Source organism: Petromyzon marinus, assembly GCF_048934315.1.
Source record: "Petromyzon marinus isolate PM22_M1 ecotype Great Lakes invasive population chromosome 84 unlocalized genomic scaffold, UKy_Petmar_22M1.pri1.0 chr84_unloc.8, whole genome shotgun sequence".
Taxonomy (NCBI): Eukaryota; Metazoa; Chordata; class Hyperoartia; order Petromyzontiformes; family Petromyzontidae; genus Petromyzon; species Petromyzon marinus.
In genome coordinates, this window is record NW_027422645.1 from 58,409 (window position 1) to 73,963 (window position 15,555).

The window sequence follows — 15,555 nt, forward strand, 5'->3', positions numbered from 1 at the left end:
ACCACTACAATCATCACCACTACCATCATCATCACCACGACAGCCAGCGTGTAGACTAGTAGGCCGAGAAGCACCGTGTTGTACCTACACACAGACATCATCACCATCACTACCATCATCACCATCACTACCATCATCACCATCACCACGACAGCCAGCGTGTAGACTAGTAGGCTGAGATACACCGTGTTGTACCTACACACAGACATCATCACTACTACCATCATCACTACCACCATCACCATCATCACCACTACCACTACCATCACCACGACAGCCAGCGTGTAGACTAGTAGGCCGAGAACCACCGTGTTGTACCTACACACAGACATCATCACCACTACCATCATCACTACCATCACCATCATCACTACCATCATCACTACCATCATCACTACCACTACCATCATCACTACCATCATCATCATCACCACGACAGCCAGCGTGTAGACTAGTAGGCCGAGAAGCACCGTGTTGTACCTACACACAGACATCATCACCACTACCATCATCACCACTACCATCACCACTACCACTACCATCATCACCACTACCATCATCATCACTACCATCATCACCACTACCATCATCATCATCACCACGACAGCCAGCGTGTAGACTAGTAGGCCGAGAAGCACCGTGTTGTACCTACACACAGACATCATCATCACTACCACCATCATCATCACCATCATCATCATCATTACCATCACCATCACCACGACACCCAGCGTGTAGACTAGTAGGCCGAGATACACCGTGTTGTACCTACACACAGACATCACCACTACCATCATCACCATCACCACGACACCCAGCGTGTAGACTAGTAGGCCCTCCTCCTCGTCCTCCTCCTCGTCCTCCTGCTCCTCCTCCTGCTCACCTTCCCAGCCACTCGTCAGCCAGGCAGCCGGCCAGGGGCGCCGTCCCATAGGCCACAGCGTTCACTGCCAGCTGGGCCTGTGTAGCGCTGGGCGCGTCCCAGTCCAGGGGGGACGAGTTCAGCTCCAGCACCAGGTTGGAGGTGAGGCTGTAGAAGGCCAGACGTTCCAGGAGCACCACCAGCAGCAGCAGCCACCGGGACGCTCGCAGGCTGCGCTCCGAGCGGCGTGGAGGGGCAAGGCGGCGGTGGCTGTGGTGGCGGTGGTGGTGGTGCGATGCTGTTGTGGGTGGGTGTGGTGGGTGGGTGTGGTGGGTGGTTAGTTGAGTGGGTGGGTGGGTGAGCGGGTGTGTGGGTGTGGTGTGTGGTTAGTTGAGTGTGTGGGTGTAGTGGGTGTGGTGGGTGGGTGTGGTGGGTGGGTGTGTGGGTGTGGGGTGTGGTGGGTGGGTGTAGTGGGTGTGGGGTGTTGTGGGTGGGTGTAGTGGGTGTGGTGGGTGGGTGTGTGGGTGGGTGTGGTGGGTGGGTGGTTAGTTGAGTGGGTGGGTGGGTGGGCGGGTGTGTGGGTGTGGTGTGTGGTTAGTTGAGTGTGTGGGTGGGTGTGGTGGGTGGGTGTGGTGGGTGGGTGTGTGGGTGTGGGGTGTGGTGGGTGGGTGTAGTGGGTGTGGGGTGTTGTGGGTGGGTGTAGTGGGTGTGGTGGGTGGGTGTGTGGGTGGGTGTAGTGGGTGTGGTGGGTGGGTGGGTGAGCGGGTGTGTGGGTGTGGTGTGTGGTTAGTTGAGTGTGTGGGTGTAGTGGGTGTGGTGGGTGGGTGTGGTGGGTGGGTGTGTGGGTGTGGGGGGTGGGTGTAGTGGGTGTGGGGTGTTGTGGGTGGGTGTAGTGGGTGTGGTGGGTGGGTGTGTGGGTGGGTGTGGTGGGTGGGTGTGGTGGGTGGTTAGTTGAGTGGGTGGGTGGGTGAGTGGGTGTAGTGGGTGTGGTGTGTGGTTAGTTGAGTGTGTGGGTGGGTGTGGTGGGTGGGTGTAGTGGGTGTGGGGTGTGGTGGGTGGGTGTAGTGGGTGTAGTGGGTGTGGGGTGTGGTGGGTGGGTGTGTGGGTGTGGGTGGGTGTGTGGGTGTGGTGGGTGGGTGTGATATGTGTGGGTGGGTGTAGTGGATGTGTGGGTGTAGTGGGTGGGTGTGTGTGGTGTGTGGTTAGTTGAGTGGGTGGGTGGGTGAGCGGGTGGGTGGTTAGTTGAGTGTGTGGGTGTGGTGGGTGTGGTGGGTGTGGGGTGTGGTGGGTGGGTGTGGTGGGTGGGTGTGGTTGGGTGGTGTGTGGGTGTGGTGGGTGTGGTGGGTGGGTGGGTGTGTGAGTGTGGTTAGTTGAGTGTGTGGATGTGTGGGTGTGGTGGGTGGGTGTAGTGGGTGTGTGGGTGGGTGTGGTGGGTGTGTGGGTGTGGTGGGTGTGGTGTGTGGGTGTGTGGATGTGTGGGTGTAGTGGGTGTGTGGGTGTAGTGGGTGTGGGGTGTGGTGGGTGTGGGGTGTGGTGGGTGTGGTGGGTGTGGGGTGTGGTGGGTGTGTGTGTGGGTGGGTGTGTGGGTATAATGGGTGTGGTGTGTGGGTAGGTGTGTGGTTGTGGTGTATGGGTAGGTGGGTGTGTGGGTTAGTGGGTGTGTTGGGTGTGTGGGTGGTGTGTGGGTGGGTGTGTGGGTGGTGTGTGGGTGTGTGGGTGTAGTGGGTGTGGGATGTGGTGGGTGGGTGTGGTGGGTGTGGTGGGTGGGTGTGGTGGGTGTGGTGGGGTGGGTGGGGGTGTGTGGGTGTGGTGGGTGTGGTGGGTGGGTGTGTGGGTGTGGTGGGTGTGGTGGGTGGGTGTGTGGGTGTGGTGGGTGTGGGGTGTGGGTGGGTGGTGTGGGGTGGGTGTGGGGTGGGGGTGTGTGGGTGGGTGTGAGGGTGGGTGAGTGGGGTGTTGGTGTGGTGTGTGGGTGTATGGGTGGGTGAGTGTGTGTGTGGTGGATGTGTGGGTGTGGGTGTGGTGGGTGTGTGGGTGGGTGAGTGTGTGTGTGGTGGGTGTGTGGGTGTGGGTGTGGTGGGTGTGTGGGTGGGTGAGTGTGTGTGTGGTGGGTGTGTGGGTGTAGTGGGTGGGTAGTGTGTGGGTCGGTGTGTGTGGGTGTGGTGGGTGGAAATGTGGGTGTGTGTGTGGGTGGGTGTGTGTGGTGTGTATGGTGGGAGTGTGGGTGGGTGGGTGTGTGGGTGTGGTGGGTGTGTGGGTGGTTAGTGAGTGGGTGGGTAAGTGGGTGGGTGGTTAGTGGAGTGGGTGGGTGAGTGGGTTTGTGGTGTGTGTGTGTGGGTGTGTGTGGTGTGTATGGTGGGAGTGGGTGTGTGTGGGGTTGGTGGTGAGTGAGTGATGAGTGAGTGGTGGTGAGTGAGTGGAAAGTGAGTGAGTGAGTGGTGAGTAAGTGGGTGGTGAGTGAGTGAGTGGTGAGTGAGGGAGTGGGGAGTGAGTGAGTGAGTGGTGGGTGAGTGGTGAGTGAGTGAGTGGTGGTGAGTGAGTGGTGAGTGGTTAGTGAGTGGTGAGTGTGGTGAGTGAGTGAGTGGTGAGTGAGTGAGTGAGTGGTGAGTGAGTGGTGAGTGAGTGGTGAGTGAGTGAGTGGTGAGTGAGTGGTGAGTGAGTGAGTGAGTGGTGAGTGAGTGGTGAGTGGAGAGGTGAGGGAGTGAGTGGTGAGTGAGTGATGGGAGTGGTGAGTGAGTGGTGAGTGGTTGAGTGGTGAGTGAGTGGTGAGTGAGTGAGTGGTGAGTGAGTGGTGAGTGATGGTGAGTAGTGTGGTATATCAGTTTTATCTATATTGCTAGCCTCAGTATATGTTCATATTGTGTCTCTCCCTATCTCCCACACCACACAATCCACCACCACCCTCAGATATATATATCACACAGACGTCACCCACACCCTCCTACTCAACTACACTACTACTACTACACACACACACACACACACCACTACATCTACACAGAACCACTACTACACAACCACTACTACTACACTACTACACACACCACTACAACTACTACACTACTACTACACTACTACTACACACACTACTACTACACTACTACTACTACACACAACCACTACAACACACAACCACTACACTACTACTACACACAACCACTACACACACAACCACTACACTACACTACTACTACTACACACAACCACTACTACACACAACCACTACACACAACCACTACTACTACACACAACCACTACTACACTACTACTACACACAACCACTACACACACAACTACTACTACACACACAACCACTACTACTACACACAACCACTACTACTACTACACACAACCACTACACACACAACCACTACACTACTACACACAACCACTACACACAACCACTACTACGACACACAACCACTACTGTACTACTACTACTACACACAACCACTACACACACAACTACTACTACACTACTACACACACAACCACTACTGCACACAACCACTACACTACTACTACACACAACCACTACCACACTACTACTACACTACTACACTACTACTACTACACACAACCACTACTACTACACTACTACTACACACAACCACTACTACTACACTACTACTACACTACTACTACACTGCTACACTACTACTACACTGCTACACTACTACTACACTACTACTACACACTACTACACTACTACTACACTACTACTACTACACACTACTACACTACTACTACACACTACTACTACACTACTACTACACTACTACTAATACACTACTACTACTACACTACCACTACTACACACTACCACTACTACACACTACTACTACACTACTACTACACTACTACTAATACACTACTACTACACTACCACTACTACACACTACTACTACTACACTACTACTACTACACTACTACCACTACACACTACTACTACACTACTACTACACACTACTACTACTACACTACTACCACTACACTACTACACTACTACCACTACACTACTACTACACTACTACTACTACACACTACTACACTACTACTACACTACTACACACTACTACTACACTACTACTACTACTACACACTACTACTACACTACTACTACTACTACACACTACTACTACACTACTACTACACACTACTACTACTACACTACTACTACACTATTACTACACACTACTACTACTACTACACACTACTGCACTACTACTACTACACTACTACTACACACTACTACACTACTACTACACACTACTACTACTACACTATTACACTACTACTACACACTCCTACACTACTACGCTACTACTACACTACACTACTACACTACTACTACTACACACTACTACTACACTACTACTACTACACTACTACACACTACTACTACACTACTACTACTACACACTACTACACTACTACTACACACTACTACTACTACACTACTACACACTACTACACTACTACTACTACATTACTACTACACTACTACTACACTACTACACCACTACTACACTACTACAACTACTACTACACTACTACTGGAGACAACTACAACACACTGCTACACACTACTACACTACTACTAGAGACAACTACTACTACACTATTACACTACTACTACTACACTACTACTACACAACTACTGCTGCACTATAACACTACTACTACTACACTACTACACACTACTACACTACACTACTACACTACTACTACACTACTACTACTACACTACTACTACACAACTACTACTACACAACTACTACACTACTACTACACTACTACTACACTACTACTACACTACTACTACACTACTACTACTACACAACTACTACACTACTACTACACTACTACACTACTACTACTACACTACTACTACACACTGCTACACACTACACTACTACACTACTACTACACTACTACTACTAGAGACAACTACTACTACACTACTACTACACTACTACTACACTACTACTACACTACTACACTACACTACTACACTACTACTACACTACTACTACTACTACACACTGCTACACACTACACTACTACACTACTACTGCACTACTACTACACTACTACTACTACACTACTACACACTACTACACTACACTACTACTACATTACTGCTACTACTACACTACTACTACACTACTACACACTACTACACTACTACTACTACACTACTACTACTACACTACTACTACTGCTACTACTACACTACTACTACACTACTACATTACTACTACTACACTACTACTACACACTACTACTACACTACTACTACTACACTACTACTACTACACAACTACTACACTACTACTACACTACTACTACTACACTACTACACTACTACTACACTACTACTACTACTACACACTGCTACACACTACACTACTACTACACTACTACTACTAGAGACAACTACTACTACACTACTACTACACTACTACACTACACTACTACACTACTACTACACTACTACTACTACACACTGCTACACACTACACTACTACACTACTACTGCACTACTACTACACTACTACTACACTACTACACACTACTACATTACTGCTACTACTACACTACACTACTACACTACTACTACTACACTACTACTACTACACTACTACTACTGCTACTACTACACTACTACTACACTACTACATTACTGCTACTACTACACTACACTACTACTACACTACTACTACTACTACACTACTACTACTGCTACTACTACACTACTACTACACTACTACACTACACTACTACACTACTACTACACTATTACTACTACACTACTACTACTGCTACTACTACACTACTACTACACTACTACTACTACACTACTACATTACTACTACTACACTACTACTACACTACTACTACACACTACTACTACACTACTACTACTACACTACTACTGCACAACTACTACACTACTACTACACTACTACTACACTACTACTACTACACTACTACTACTACACTACTACTACACACTGCTACACACTACACTACTACTACACTACTACTACTAGAGACAACTACTACTACACTACTACACTACTACTACACTACTACACTACACTACTACTACACTACTACTACTACACACTGCTACACACTACACTACTACACTACTACTGCACTACTACTACACTACTACTACACTACTACACACTACTACACTACACTACTACTACATTACTGCTACTACTACACTACACTACTACACTACTACTACACTACTACTACTACACTACTGCTACTACTACACTACTACTACACTACTACACTACTACTACACTACTACATTACTACTACTACACTACTACTACACACTACTACACTACTACTACACTACTACTACTACACTACTACTACTACACTACTACTACACTACTACTAGAGACAACTACTACTACACTACTACTACACTACTACTACACTACTACTACTAGAGACAACTACTACTACACTACTACTACTACTACCCTACTACTACACTACTACTACTACAACTACTACTACACTACTACTACACTACTACTACACTACTACTACACACTACTACTACACTACTACTACTAGAGACAACTACTACTACACTACTACTACACTACTACTACTACACTACTACTACACTACTACTACTACACTACTACTACACTACTACACTACTACTACTAGAGACTACTACACTACTACTACACTACTACTACTACACTACTACTACTACACTACTACTACACTACTACTACTAGAGACAACTACTACTACACTACTACTACTACTACCCTACTACTACACACTACACTACTACTACTACACTACTACTACTACACTACTACTACTACACTACTACTACACTACTACACACTGCTACACACTACACTACTACACTACTACTACTAGAGACAACTACTACTACACTACACTACTACACACTACACTACACACTACACTACTACACTACTACACACTACTACACTACACTACTACACTAGTGTAGTACTACTACTACTAGTGTATTAGTAAATGACGTCACTGCGATGTCAGCACCAGCCACCATCACAGGAGCGCTGCTGGCCGCCTGGAACCTCCCCCGGAAGTCCGAGGGACACGTGACGGGGAGCCTGGAGCTCGTGACTTGACACGGCAGGGGGCGTGGCTGGGGGCGGGGCCGGGGCCGAGAGAGGGGGGGACGAGGGCGGGGCCGGTGGCAGGGCCGGGGGCGTGGCCGGGGGCTTGGCCGGGGGCGTGGCCGGGGGCGGGGCCAGGGGGTGAGGACTTGTGTCTATAGGACTTGTGGTGTCTATCTATAGGACTTGTGGTGTCTATCTATAGGACTTGTGGTATCTATAGGACTTGTGGTGTCTATCTATAGGACTTGTGGTGTCTATAGGACTTGTGGTGTCTATAGGACTTGTGGTGTCTATCTAAAGGACTTGTGGTGTCTATCTATAGGACGTGTGGTGTCTATATGACTTGTGTCTACCTATAGGACTTGTGGTGTCTATCTATAGGACTTGTCGTGTCTATAGGACTTGTGGTGTCTATCTAAAGGACTTGTGGTGTCTATAGGACTTGTGTCTACCTATAGGACTTGTGGTGTCTATCTATAGGACTTGTGGTGTCTATCTATAGGACTTGTGGTGTCTATCTATAGGACTTGTGGTGTCTATCTATAGGACTTGTGGTGTCTATTTATAGGACTTGTGGTGTCTATCTATAGGACTTGTGGTGTCTATAGGACTTGTGTCTATCTATAGGACTTGTGGTGTCTATCTAAAGGACTTGTGGTGTCTATCTATAGGACTTGTGGTGTCTATAGGACTTGTGGTGTCTATCTATAGGACTTGTGGTATCTATAGGACTTGTGTCTACCTATAGGACTTGTGGTGTCTATCTATAGGACTTGTGGTGTCTATCTATAGGACTTGTGGTGTCTATCGGACTTGTGTCTATCTATAGGACTTGTGGTGTCTATCTATAGGACTTGTGGTGTCTATCTATAGGACTTGTGGTGTCTATCTATAGGACTTGTGGTGTCTATCTATAGGACTTGTGTCTATCTATAGAACTTGTGGTGTCTATCTATAGGACTTGTGGTGTCTATCTATAGGACTTGTGGTGTCTATCTATAGGACTTGTGGTGTCTATAGGACTTGTGTCTATCTATAGGACTTGTGGTGTCTATCTATAGGACTTGTGTCTATCTATAGGACTTGTGGTGTCTATCTATAGGACCTGTGGTGTCTATCTATAGGACTTGTGGTGTCTATATGACTTGTGGTGTCTATCGCACTTGTGTCTATCTATAGGACTTGTGGTGTCTATCTTTAGGACTTGTGGTGTCTATCTATAGGACTTGTGTCTATCTATAGGACTTGTGGTGTCTATCTATAGGACTTGTGGTGTCTATCTATAGGACTTGTGGTGTCTATCTATAGGACTTGTGGTGTCTATAGGACTTGTGTCTATATATAGGACTTGTGGTGTCTATCTATAGGACTTGTGGTGTCTATCTATAGGACTTGTGGTGTCTTTCTATAGGACTTGTGGTGTCTATCTATAGGACTTGTGGTGTCTATCTATAGGACTTGTGGTGTCTATAGGACTTGTGTCTATCTATAGGACTTGTGGTGTATATCTATAGGACTTGTGTCTATCTATAGGACTTGTGGTGTCTATCTATAGGACTTGTGGTGTCTATAGGACTTGTGCCTATCGATAGGACTTGTGGTGTCTATAGGACTTGTGGTATCTATAGGACTTGTGGTGTCTATAGGACTTGTGTCTATCTATAGGACTTGTGTCTATCAATAGGACTTGTGGTGTCTATCTATAGGACTTGTGGTGTCTATCTATAGGACTTGTGGTGTCTATCTATAGGACTTGTGGTGTATATCTATAGGACTTGTGGTGTCTATCTATAGGACTTGTGGTGTCCATCTATAGGACTTGTGGTGTCTATAGGACTTGTGTCTATCTATAGGACTTGTGGTGTCTATCTATAGGACTTGTGGTGTCTATCTATAGGACTTGTGGTGTCCATCTATAGGACTTGTGGTGTCTATAGGACTTGTGTCTATCTATAGGACTTGTGGTGTCTATCTATAGGACTTATGGTGTCTATAGTACTTGTGGTATCTATAGGACTTGTGGTGTCTATAGGACTTGTGTCTATCTATAGGACTTGTGGTGTCTATCTATAGGACTTGTGGTGTCTATAGGACTTGTGGTGTCTATAGAACTTGTGGTATCTTTAGGACTTGTGGTGTCTATAGGACTTGTGCCTATCTATAGGACTTGTGGTGTCTATCTATAGGACTTGTGGTGTCTATCTATAGGACTTGCGGTGTCTATCTATAGGACTTGCGGTGTCTATAGGACTTGTGTCTATCAATAGGACTTGTGGTGTCTATCTATAGGTCTTGTGGTGTCTATAGGACTTGTAGTGTCTATAGGACTTGTGTCTATCTATAGGACTTGTGGTGTCTATAGGACTTGTGTCTATCTATAGGACTTGTGTCTATCTATAGGACTTGTGGTGTCTATAGGACTTGTGTCTATAGGACTTGTGTCTATCTATAGGACTTGTGTCTATCAATAGGACTTGTGGTGTCTATCTATAGGACTTGTGGTGTCTATAGGACTTGTGGTGTCTATCTATAGGACTTGCGGTGTCTATAGGACTTGTGGTGTCTATTGGACTTGTGGTGTCTATATTTAGGATTTGTAGTGTCTATAGGACTTGTGGTGTCTATCTATAGGACTTGTGGTGTCTATAGGACTTGTGGTGTCTATCTATAGGACTTATCTATGTGTAACTTGTCTAAGTAGTGTAAGTAGTCTAAGTTGTCTAAGTAGTCTAAGTTGTCTAAGTGGTCTAAGTTGTCTAAGTATACGTAGTCTAAGTTGTCTAAGTGTAAGTCGTCTAAGTATAAGTAGTCTAAGTGTAAGTTGTCTAAGTAGTCTAAGTAGTCTAAGTATAAGTTGTCTAAGTATAAGTTGTCTAAGTATAAGTTGTCTAAGTAGTCTAAGTGTAAGTTGTCTAAGTGTAAGTTGTCTAAGTGTAAGTTGTCTAAGTAGTCTAAGTCTAAGTTGTCTAAGTCTAAGTTGTCTAAGTGTAAGTTGTCTAAGTGTAAATTGTCTAAGTAGTCTAAGTGTAAGTAGTCTAAGTATAAGTTGTCTAAGTGTAAGTTGTCTAAGTAGTCTAAGTATAAGTTGTCTAAGTATACGTTGTCTAAGTGTAAGTTTTCTAAGTGTAAGTTGTATAAGTTGCCTAAGTGTAAGTTGTCTAAGTGTAAGTTGTCTAAGTAGTCTAAGTCTAAGTTGTCTAAGTATAAGTTGCCTAATTCTAAGTTGTCTAAGTAGTCTAAGTTGTCTAAGTAGTCTAAGTTGTCTAAGTAGTCTAGGTCTAAGTAGTCTAAGTAGTATGAGTTGTCTAAGTCTAAGTAGTCTAAGTATAAGTAGTTTAAGTGTAAGTTGTCTAAGTATAAGTTATCTAAGTAGTATAAGTTATCTAAGTAGTCTAAGTAGAAGTTGTCTAAGTAGTTTAAGTGTAAGTTGTCTAAGTCTAAGTTGTCTAAGTATAAGTTGTTCAAGTCTATGTATAAGTTATCTAAGTAGTATAAGTAGTCTTAGTGTAAGTAGTCTAAGTGTAAGTAGTCTAAGTATTAGTTGTCTAAGTGTAAGTAGTCTAAGTATAAGTTGTCTAAGTGTAAGTAGTCTAAGTTGTCTTAGTGTAAGTTGTCTAAGTATAAATTATCTAAGTATAAGTTATCTAAGTAGTGTAAGTTGTCTAAGTCTAAGTTGTCTAAGTCGTTTAAGTTGTCTAAGTAGTGTAAGTTGTCTAAGTAGTCTAAGTTGTCTAAGTATAAGTAGTCCAAGTGTAAGTTGTCTAAGTAGTGTAAGTAGTGTAAGTAGTATAAGTTGTCTAAGTCTAAGTGTAAGTTGTCTAAGTGTAAGTTGTCTAAGTATAAGTTGTCTAAGAAGTCTAAGTGTAAATTGTCTAAGTGTAAGTTGTCTAAGTCTAAGTGTAAGTTGTCTAAGTGTAAGTAGTCTAAGTAGTATAAGTTGTCTAAGTGTAAGTTGTCTAAGTGTAAGTTGTCTAAGTCTAAGTGTAAGTTGTCTAAGTAGTGTAAGTTGGCTTAAGTGTAAGTTGTATAAGTAGTATAAGTAATCTAAGTATAAGTAGTCTAAGTGTAAGTTGTCTAAGTGTAAGTAGTCTAAGTAGTATAAGTTGTCTAAGTATTATAAGTAGTCTAAGTGTAAGTTGTCTAAGTCTCAGTATAAGTACTATAAGTGTAAGTTGTCTACATATAAGTTGTCTAAGTGTAAGTTGTCTAAGTAGTATAAGTTATCTAAGTAGTATAAGTAGTCTAAGTGTAAGTAGTCTAAGTGTAAGTTGTCTAAGTCTAAGTTGTCTAAGTGTAAGTTGTCTAAATATAAGTTGTCTAAGTGTAAGTAGTATAAGTTGTCTAAGTGTAAGTTGTCTAAGTATAAGTTGTCTAAGTGTAAGTTGTCTAAGTATAAGTTGTCTAAGTAGTATAAGTAGTCTAAGTGTAAGTAGTCTAAGTTGTCTAAGTAGTGTAAGTTGTCTAAGTCTAAGTGTAAGTTGTCTAAGTTGTCTAAGTAGTCTAAGTTGTCTAAGTAGTGTAAGTTGTCTAAGTGTAAGTTGTCTAAGTCTAAGTATGAGTTGTCTAAGTAGTCTAAGTTGTCTAAGTCCAAGTGTAAGTTGTCTAAGTAGTGTAAGTTGTCTAAGTATAAGTTTTCTAAGTAGTATAAGTATAAGTTGTCTAAGTCTAAGTGTAAGTTGTCTAAGTAGTGTAAGTTGTCTAGGTGTAAGTTGTCTAAGTTATTTAAGTGTAAGTAGTCTAAGTATAAGTTGTCTAAGTGTAAGTTGTCTAAGTAGTGTAAGTTGTCTAAGTCTAAGTTGTCTAAGTCTAAGTGTAAGTTGTCTAAGTAGTGTAAGTTGTCTAAGTCTAAGTAGTCTAAGTAGTATAAGTAGTCTAAGTCTAAGTGTAAGTTGTCTAAGTAGTCTAAGTGTAAGTTGTCTAAGTAGTGTAAGTTGTCTAAGTAGTGTAAGTTGTCTAAGTATAAGTTGTCTAAGTAGTCTACTTAGTGTAAGTAGTGTAAGTTGTCTAAGTGTAAGTTGTCTAAGTAGTCTAAGTAGTGAAAGTAGTGTAAGTAGTCTAAGTAGTGTAAGCAGTCTAAGTAGTCTAAGTGTAAGTTGTCTAAGTAGTGTAAGTTGTCTAAGTAGTGTAAGTTGTCTAAGTAGTCTAAGTAGTCTAAGTGTAAGTTGTCTAAGTAGTGTAAGTTGTCCAAGTCTAAGTATAAGTTGACTAAGTAGTCTAAATTGTCTAAGTCTAAGTTGTCTAAGTAGTGTAAGTTGTCTAAGTAGTGTAAGTTGTCTAAGTAGTCTAAGTGTAAGTTGTCTAAGTAGTGTAAGTTGTCTAAGTCTAAGTTGTCTAAGTCTAAGTTGTCTAAGTTGTCTAAGTTTAAGTTGTCTAAGTCTAAGTTGTCTAAGTAGTCTAAGTTGTCTAAGTGTAAGTTGTCTAAGTAGTGTAAGTTGTCTAAGTCTAAGTAGTCTAAGTATAAGTTGTCTAAGTAGTGTAAGTTGTCTAAGTGTAAGTAGTCTAAGTAGTATAAGTTGTCTAAGTGTAAGTTGTCTAAGTGTAAGTTGTCTAAGTCTAAGTGTAAGTTGTCTAAGTAGTGTAAGTTGGCTTAAGTGTAAGTTGTATAAGTAGTATAAGTAATCTAAGTATAAGTAGTCTAAGTGTAAGTTGTCTAAGTGTAAGTAGTCTAAGTAGTATAAGTTGTCTAAGTATTATAAGTAGTCTAAGTGTAAGTTGTCTAAGTCTCAGTATAAGTACTATAAGTGTAAGTTGTCTACATATAAGTTGTCTAAGTGTAAGTTGTCTAAGTAGTATAAGTTATCTAAGTAGTATAAGTAGTCTAAGTGTAAGTAGTCTAAGTGTAAGTTGTCTAAGTCTAAGTTGTCTAAGTGTAAGTTGTCTAAATATAAGTTGTCTAAGTGTAAGTAGTATAAGTTGTCTAAGTGTAAGTTGTCTAAGTAAAAGTTGTCTAAGTGTAAGTTGTCTAAGTATAAGTTGTCTAAGTAGTATAAGTAGTCTAAGTGTAAGTAGTCTAAGTTGTCTAAGTAGTGTAAGTTGTCTAAGTCTAAGTGTAAGTTGTCTAAGTTGTCTAAGTAGTCTAAGTTGTCTAAGTAGTGTAAGTTGTCTAAGTGTAAGTTGTCTAAGTCTAAGTATGAGTTGTCTAAGTAGTCTAAGTTGTCTAAGTCCAAGTGTAAGTTGTCTAAGTAGTGTAAGTTGTCTAAGTATAAGTTTTCTAAGTAGTATAAGTATAAGTTGTCTAAGTCTAAGTGTAAGTTGTCTAAGTAGTGTAAGTTGTCTAGGTGTAAGTTGTCTAAGTTATCTAAGTGTAAGTAGTCTAAGTATAAGTTGTCTAAGTGTAAGTTGTCTAAGTAGTGTAAGTTGTCTAAGTCTAAGTTGTCTAAGTCTAAGTGTAAGTTGTCTAAGTAGTGTAAGTTGTCTAAGTCTAAGTAGTCTAAGTAGTATAAGTAGTCTAAGTCTAAGTGTAAGTTGTCTAAGTAGTCTAAGTGTAAGTTGTCTAAGTAGTGTAAGTTGTCTAAGTAGTGTAAGTTGTCTAAGTATAAGTTGTCTAAGTAGTCTACTTAGTGTAAGTAGTGTAAGTTGTCTAAGTGTAAGTTGTCTAAGTAGTCTAAGTAGTGAAAGTAGTGTAAGTAGTCTAAGTAGTGTAAGCAGTTTAAGTAGTCTAAGTGTAAGTTGTCTAAGTAGTGTAAGTTGTCTAAGTAGTGTAAGTTGTCTAAGTAGTCTAAGTAGTGTAAGTAGTCTAAGTGTAAGTTGTCTAAGTAGTGTAAGTTGTCCAAGTCTAAGTATAAGTTGACTAAGTAGTCTAAATTGTCTAAGTCTAAGTTGTCTAAGTAGTGTAAGTTGTCTAAGTAGTGTAAGTAGTCTAAGTAGTCTAAGTGTAAGTTGTCTAAGTAGTGTAAGTTGTCTAAGTCTAAGTTGTCTAAGTCTAAGTTGTCTAAGTTGTCTAAGTTGTCTAAGTCTAAGTTGTCTAAGTAGTCTAAGTTGTCTAAGTGTAAGTTGTCTAAGTAGTGTAAGTTGTCTAAGTCTAAGTAGTCTAAGTATAAGTTGTCTAAGTAGTGTAAGTTGTCTAAGTGTAAGTTGTCTAAGTAGTGTAAGTTGTCTAAGTCTAAGTGTAAGTTGTCTACGTATAAGTTGTCTAAGTCTAAGTAGTCTAAGTAGTATAAGTTGTCTAAGTGTAAGTTGTCTAAGTCTAAGTAGTCTAAGTAGTATAAGTTGTCTAAGTCTAAGTGTAAGTTGTCTAAGTGTAAGTTGTCTAAGTATAAGTTGTCTAAGTAGTGTAAGTAGTATAAGTTGTCTAAGTGTAAGTTGTCTAAGTATAAGTTGTCTAAGTCTAAGTGTAAGTTGTCTAAGTCTAAGTGTAAGTTGTCTAAGTAGTGTAAGTAGTCTAAGTGTAAGTTGTCTAAGTAGTGTAAGTTGTCTAAGTCTACATGTAAGTTGTCTAAGTATAAGTTGTCTAAGTCTAAGTAGTCTAAGTAGTATACGTTGTCTAAGTGTAAGTTGTCTCAGTATAAGTTGTCTAAGTCTAAGTAGTCTAAG

The 15,555-nt window shown here is 42.1% G+C and overlaps 1 protein-coding gene across 1 annotated transcript in view; it reads right to left on the bottom strand.

Annotated features, from left to right (window-relative positions):
* The window catches only part of LOC142908510 (solute carrier family 15 member 4-like), a 53,220-nt gene extending 52,012 nt beyond the window's left edge, over positions 1–1,208 (bottom strand). The window contains exon 1 of the mRNA XM_076059244.1: positions 884–1,208. The gene's annotated coding sequence lies outside the window, so the exon portion shown is untranslated. The remainder of the gene's footprint in view (positions 1–883) is intronic.
* Between the last annotated feature and the right edge of the window lie 14,347 nt (positions 1,209–15,555).